This window comes from Limulus polyphemus, unplaced genomic scaffold (assembly GCF_000517525.1).
Source record: "Limulus polyphemus unplaced genomic scaffold, Limulus_polyphemus-2.1.2 Scaffold1315, whole genome shotgun sequence".
NCBI classification, from domain to species: Eukaryota; Metazoa; Arthropoda; class Merostomata; order Xiphosura; family Limulidae; genus Limulus; species Limulus polyphemus.
The window spans coordinates 124,232-131,003 of NW_013666925.1; the positions used below are offsets into that span (position 1 = coordinate 124,232).

General features: G+C 36.1%; 1 protein-coding gene across 2 annotated transcripts in view; it reads left to right on the forward strand.

Annotated features, from left to right (window-relative positions):
* Window positions 1–1,952: 1,952 nt before the first annotated feature.
* The window catches only part of LOC106463066 (lipoma-preferred partner homolog), an 18,405-nt gene continuing 13,585 nt past the window's right edge, over window positions 1,953–6,772 (forward strand). For both annotated transcript variants that reach the window (XR_002611404.1, XM_022390473.1), the window contains exon 1: window positions 1,953–2,084. The gene's annotated coding sequence lies outside the window, so the exon portion shown is untranslated. The remainder of the gene's footprint in view (window positions 2,085–6,772) is intronic.

Genomic DNA, 6,772 nt, shown 5'->3' on the forward strand with positions numbered 1-6,772 from the left:
GGGCTTTTCCTAGTGTATGTTCGCACCACAACAGGTGTTATCACCTTAGAATTTTCTTAGAATTACTAGCACAGTCCCCCCCCCCCGCAGACGCTATGGTTGCTTAACCCTCTCCGTTCCGGGTGACTCGGAATCTGATGGTCGCGGGTTCGAATCCCCGTCCCACCAAACATGCTCGCCCTTTCAGCCATGGGGGCGCTATAATGTTGCGGTCAATCCCACTATTTTTGGTAAAAGAGTAGCTCAAGAGTTGGCGGTGGATGGTGATGCCTAGCTGCCTTCTCTCTAGCCTTTTACTGATAAAATAGGGATGGCTAACGCAGATAGCCCTCGTGTAGCTTTGCGCAAAATTCAAACCAAACCGTTCCGAGAACAATAGCACAAACTTACTGGATCGCTCTTTCGAATAATGAGTAAATTTACTTCAATAAAAGTTAATAATCCTAATAAATAACTGCATAATATTATGTTATTATGTATTATGCAGTTACCCTAATTTCTAATTTGTAAATTACTCATAAAAATAGATAAATATTGTACTTCACCAGAGTAATTAATCTAGCTGACATTATAATAGTTCTTTGTCGTGGAACTTTATAAGTTAAATAGCACCTTACCCACTACTATACCTGTTCGCATTTCCTGATGAATTCTGGTGTTGGGCAAAAGGCCTCGTCGGCAGTCCAGAAGAATTATGTTTGATATGTTGTTATACTCGCTTTTTAATTTGTCCCCCACTATAAAAATGGGTTCGATTCCCTTTGCAGTGAACCCGGTAGGTTTACAGGCTAAAATCCGGAGTTAGATACCTGCGGTGGACACAGTAGATAGCCCAGTGATGCTTTGCTCTAAAATAAAAATAAATAAACAAACATTTTTAATTGGACACATCAATCGTTTCCCGGGGAGACAACGGTAAGTTTACAGGCTAAAATCCGGAGTTAGATACCTGCGGTGAACCCAGTAGATAGCCCAATGTGATGCTTTGCTCTAAACTAAAAATAAATAAACAAACATTTTAATTGGACACATCAATCGTTTCCCGGGGAGACAACGGTAAGTTTACAGGCTAAAATCCGGAGTTAGATACCTGCAGTGGACACAGTAGATAGCCCAATGTGATTTTTCTATAAAACAAACAAACAGTCTCATCAGTTTTTAGATGTGGTATAACCAACAGTTCAACAAAAACCATCGAAGGCGTCCTTTGGTTATTTTATAATTTCTCACTTAATTTCTCAATTAGTATTATGGGGCCTGGTGGTTAGGACGCTCGACTCACAATCCGAGGGTTGTGAGTTCGAATCCTCAACACAGAACATACTCGTCATATACGGTTGTCGACTGGGCTGTCCACCCGAGTATCAATATTCTTGGCTTAAAAAAAATACCGGCCGACCCCTAATTCGATAAGACGAAGGCCAAAATGAGGGAAGGGATTAATATTACGTACTTTCCTACTCAAGTATGTGAACCCTTTTATTTTAAGCTCTTTGGTTGGTAAATATTATATATTTTCGTGTTGTTTCTACTGTTATCGCGATGTGACCTCATACTAGAAGCATCTAGTTTAATCTGTGAAATCTATCTCGGAAAACTTGTTTAAACTGTTCATTTGAAATTTCACGCCCTGTATTTTCAAGTGTGTGTGTGTGTGGTTGTAAAAGTGTTCATCAGTTCGTCTCCTCATTTTTTTAACGCAGATACCTAAAGTGATGACCATAATACGATACGACCATAGACATTTATATATATAATTGAGTGAGTGTAACTCACATGAATTATTCAATTTTGTTCTTACTGTTTTGAGAAAGTTACAAAGTCTACAATTACACATATAAATAAAGAAACCGGACACTTTTGATTTGACTGTTGCGAAGCACGTGACTATAAAGTAGGCGTGCTCGTTTTGCCTAATAAGGAAAACCTATGCATGATGAAATACTGGCCGTCATTTAAAAGCATGACAGAGATTACAGTGACACTCTGAAGAAATTTATAAATACGTGTGGAGTATAACGCACCAAGTTGTTTTATACGACCTTGTGTTAGTGACCTGAAAAGTGCTAACATCGTCCTCAACGGTAGGATTATATGTTAGGCTTGATAATTTATATCTGAATAATGACAAAAGGCTTAGTTGAGCAATTAATTTACATATATCAAATTTCTTATATCAAATTTTATTGAATAATATTAACGTCTAACTACTTGGATATTCTTGGTAAAGACTGTTACGTTACTCGAAATTTTCTTATACGTCGTTACTACTAAACCTAAATTCGGTTAATTTCACTGTTACGTATGTCACTGTTTCACAAAATTCCAGTGCTGTGGTAGCTGTAGACTAGCGTTGTTTTAAATATTTATATATTGAACTAATCAGTACGTAACTTTATGTTTCAAATTCCCGTAGCACAGATGTTTCGTAGCAAATTATGTTAAATTTTTGTTTAAGTATAGGTATACCTAAAGTATGTAGTCTGTTAATGTTATTTTTACAACTCGTGTAATTTGTAGATTTATCCAGTTATGGGCTAGATTTAAAAAAAAACGCGTAAAATGAAAATATTATTTGTCATGGTATTATAAATTTGATACTTGACTACGTAATATCACATTAGTGGAGAGTACGTATATAGTATATTTATATATATATATATATATATATATATTGTTTTACATAATTATCATCATAATTAAAGATTTCAATAAAATTGAAAATTTTGCAATTCGTTGCTAATCAAACATCGGCATAAATTAGCTTAGTGAGTTGATGCTTCAAAATATTAATTTCGTGTTATGTTCAGTGATACAATTTATAGTTTAATACAAACGAAATTCCAATGTTGCTTAGACTTTGTCAAATTTGCTCATGTCATCGTCATCTGGTCCTGTTAGTGTTAAAAAAAAATATGTTTTGGGTTCAATAATATACATGTTATTCATCACACAAGATCGTAGTAAAAATATTCCGAAAAGCTAACTGGACTGAATAAAGTTATTCTTAATTTTAATAACAGAACTAACCAGTTATCAGACCGGCAACGTGCACAGTTAATCGCAGTATGAACCAATTAATTGAGTAACTATATTACTTTCAATGGTCAAGTAAATGTGCTTATGTTACCAGTTTTTTACTTGTTTAACAAGATTGCGTTTACCCGAGTCGAAATATTGGTATCGCTCAATCTAGTGTACTCGATGGTAGGTAGCGTTTTTAGTAATGTCAGCTTAGCGTGTTGAAATAAAATATAACGCTGGAAAACTAAAAGTTTTCCACAAACTATTTGAATAATTCCAATTTTCGCAGAGACATCCGAACGGGGGGGGAGGGGGCTATAGCACCCGAACATTTACATATCTGACTTGTGTAGCAACTGAAAATTATCATTATATTAATTTATGGGGGGCATGCCCCCTGACCCTCTAGATTGAGCTGCCTTTGACAGCACGAGAGCTGCTTTTGGCAGCTCCTTATACTTTCAATGTCTCATTGTAAAATCTGCATGTCTAGCCAAGCACCCCACCCCCCACACACACACTTAGCAACTCCTTCCTACAACACTGTTGTGTATAAACATTTGATTACATACGTCCAAAATATTTGTCTGTATTGGAAACTAATAAGTTAATCATAGAAGTTAATAGAGAAAATGTAATATAAGAAGTAAAAGGCACCTTGCTTACTATCGTTGGTATGATTCTTATTATTAATCCGCCGCTGATAACAAAAGTGTTTTGCTTTCTGATTATGCCCCCACACCCCTCTTCGAAGAAAATTAGTGTATGACATGACGTCATTATGAACATTTAGGTTTATTGTTTATGGAATGATTAATTTCGTTATTAAGTAACGTTAGGACTTGTAGGTGGAACAGTGTGATATTGGGTTAAATCGGATACTTCAATTATGCCCATATGTAATAAATTTCAAACCGATCGGATGTATAAACATTTCTGCCAATATCTTCATACAAATTATCCACACCCTGTTCCTCAGTTTCACATTCTTTGTTTTGGATTGTAGAGGATGTTTAAACTGCCCATGAAAGAACAGTTTGTTGTCGGGGAAACCCTTAAATAGCGCTTAATAAAGATGCGTCTTTTTATGTCAGTTTTAAAAAAATTAAGTTGACTAAGTAAACATATCGGTAGCTCTCCTGTTTGGCCCTCTGTTGGCATAAGTTGGGACTATCAAAGTTGTTGCCTCATAATCTTTAGTTTATTAAATTTAAAGAGCTTGTATATATTTTATACGTACAGTTCTGGATCTCTGACTGTAGCTTTTACATAAATCTTCCAAACATACCAGTTCTAATAATTGTACGTTTCTGTGATAAGGGAATATTGTTGTGGACTATATACTTGCTTGACAGTTTGACACGCGGTTGATTTCGACACTTTACATCCGTATGTTAAGTACGTACATGTTAATCGCAGTGATTATATTGCGCTCCCAATTCAAGCGTTACGTTGTATAAACGTGCGTTTTTGAAGAAATTTAAAATAAATATGTTTTCCTCAACTCAAACTGTGCTGAAACAGAATTGTTTGCGTTTGTTTTTCGGTTGCTCGAGACATCTGAACGAGATTGAGTGGCGTCGCAGCATTACTCATGTTTTAGAACTGTCGTGATATCTAGCCTTATATGGAATATTTGACTGGCTTCATTTCTGTACCAGACTTCAGTTTCATTTTGCAAAAATAAGTTAGGCCAGGGTCAGCGCTAGGGGGATGCTGGGGTGGACAAGTACACCCCCAAATTGTCGCTCTGGCCCACCCAAGTTAATTCTCCACCCACACCTCCCCTCCAAGGGTAAGGAGATGGAGCCGAGCTTGAGTTAGGCAAAATTCCAAATTTGTGTTAAACTTGTATAAAGAAAACCAAAAAGTCAAAAATTCCAGAAAATATTTTCTTTATGCCCGGTATTTCGTCATAACTGCGTTGTCGGGATCTCAAATAACATTATATATAACACTTAATTTGCTCTGCAGGGATTACCGGATAGCTTTGTACATCTGTTTATATTTTAAAGTTAAACTTATCCAGAGAAACACCAGTTGATCGCAACTTATAACTTAAGGTGGTATAATAAATTGTTTCGGGGCATTCATATTTAAATACCTATTTTTTTATTATTTTTTTTTTGTGTGTGTACGAGAAGTGAATTCTAAAACCTTTCTTCCATAATTATACATTACTTTCTTAAATATTACAACGTATAATTAACAATTAATAAATGAGGCTTAGCGTGCAGTAGCGGTACTTGAATGGTTAGAAGATATAACAATGTTTAATTTTAGATAGCGCAGACGATTTATTGTTATGCAACACTGGAAGTAACTAGTTGGAAGTCAGTTTTTTTTTTCTTTTTTCGTTTGTTTGTTGAGTTCATAAAAACTTATTTTATTTCGGTCGGAAGTCTGACAGTGAGCGTAGTAAGTCGAAAAAAATGTGAGCCTTAATTACTTAGTCTAGTATAATTACATTTTAAACCTATGACCATAGTTTTACCTTGCTGTGCCGTCAGATGATCCTAAGCCTAACCGGTATATAGCTGTATAAGGTGATTTATTCAACTTGAAAGATGGACCTTTGATCTGTTTTTCTGGGGAAAATCAACAGATTGCTACGAATAACCGCGTGACAACTGTGCTCGTCGTGGAGTTACCAGACTGTGATAAGCGTGTAGTGCAAAATGGGCAAAAATTCTCAATTGATAACAAGTTCGTAGTTGAATATTTTGTTGTTGCGTTAACAATAAAAAAAAAAAAAACTTTAGTTTTATAATGCTAGTCTTGTGTGAGTTTGAACTTATAGAATGAGAACTGGTTTTAGAAAATAAATCTTGAGAAACTTTATATAAATGTACATGTATATACATAATATGTGCGTCTAAGACTAACTATCGATAGATATTTGACATGAGAAAGTCACGTGATATACACGCCCAAGAACGTGTTAAAGCATGATAACACAACAGTGCTATCTTTTCTCAACAGAACTTCCTTGCACGGTATTGTTCCGTTTAATGTAGTAGAATTATCCTATGTCATATTCGTATAAACTTAGCATCGTCATTGTAATGTTTAAACCAAAGTAACTGTAGCCATTCCAGTGGTTAAAGTGAATATCTAGAGCTGGGTGTGGCACGTGCCGAACCCACTAGGTCATTCCTCTTAGAAAACCTGAAAAAAAGTCGGCTATCCAGTATAACAATGTATTAAGTATGCACAGTATATTAGAAAATAAAGTCACCATCAAATTTTGACGACAATTAGAGTTGGACGACCTTGGACGACTTTGCGGGACAAGGTAGAATGTTCGCCACGTCCATCGCTCCCAGATTCAACTAATTGTGGATAGTTGCCAATATTTCAATCTTGTACTGTGAGTTTTCGCGTGTTTCTCTGTCACTGTAGTTCCACCACAAACTTTCAAATATCCTAAATATCGTTTCAGCTCCTCTTATCCTCCTTATTCCATATAGCTAGGGGGGTCTGTCCTTATAGTTGGGGTGGCTGAAGGTCCATCCTCATTTTAACCGCATTGGGTCACGCTACTTAATGCTGCTCGAGTCGGGGGTGTCCAGTTGTACAACCCTACCACCCAAGAAGGCGAGAAGAACTTAACAACAAAATACCAGTTTTAAATTTTTACTGTGTGCGCTGTAAAGAAACTACAGTACAATCCAGTGCCAGACTATATATTTTTGCATCTTCACTTTAAAAGAACTCCAAAAGCTACCAGAAGTCCAGGCTTCCGTCC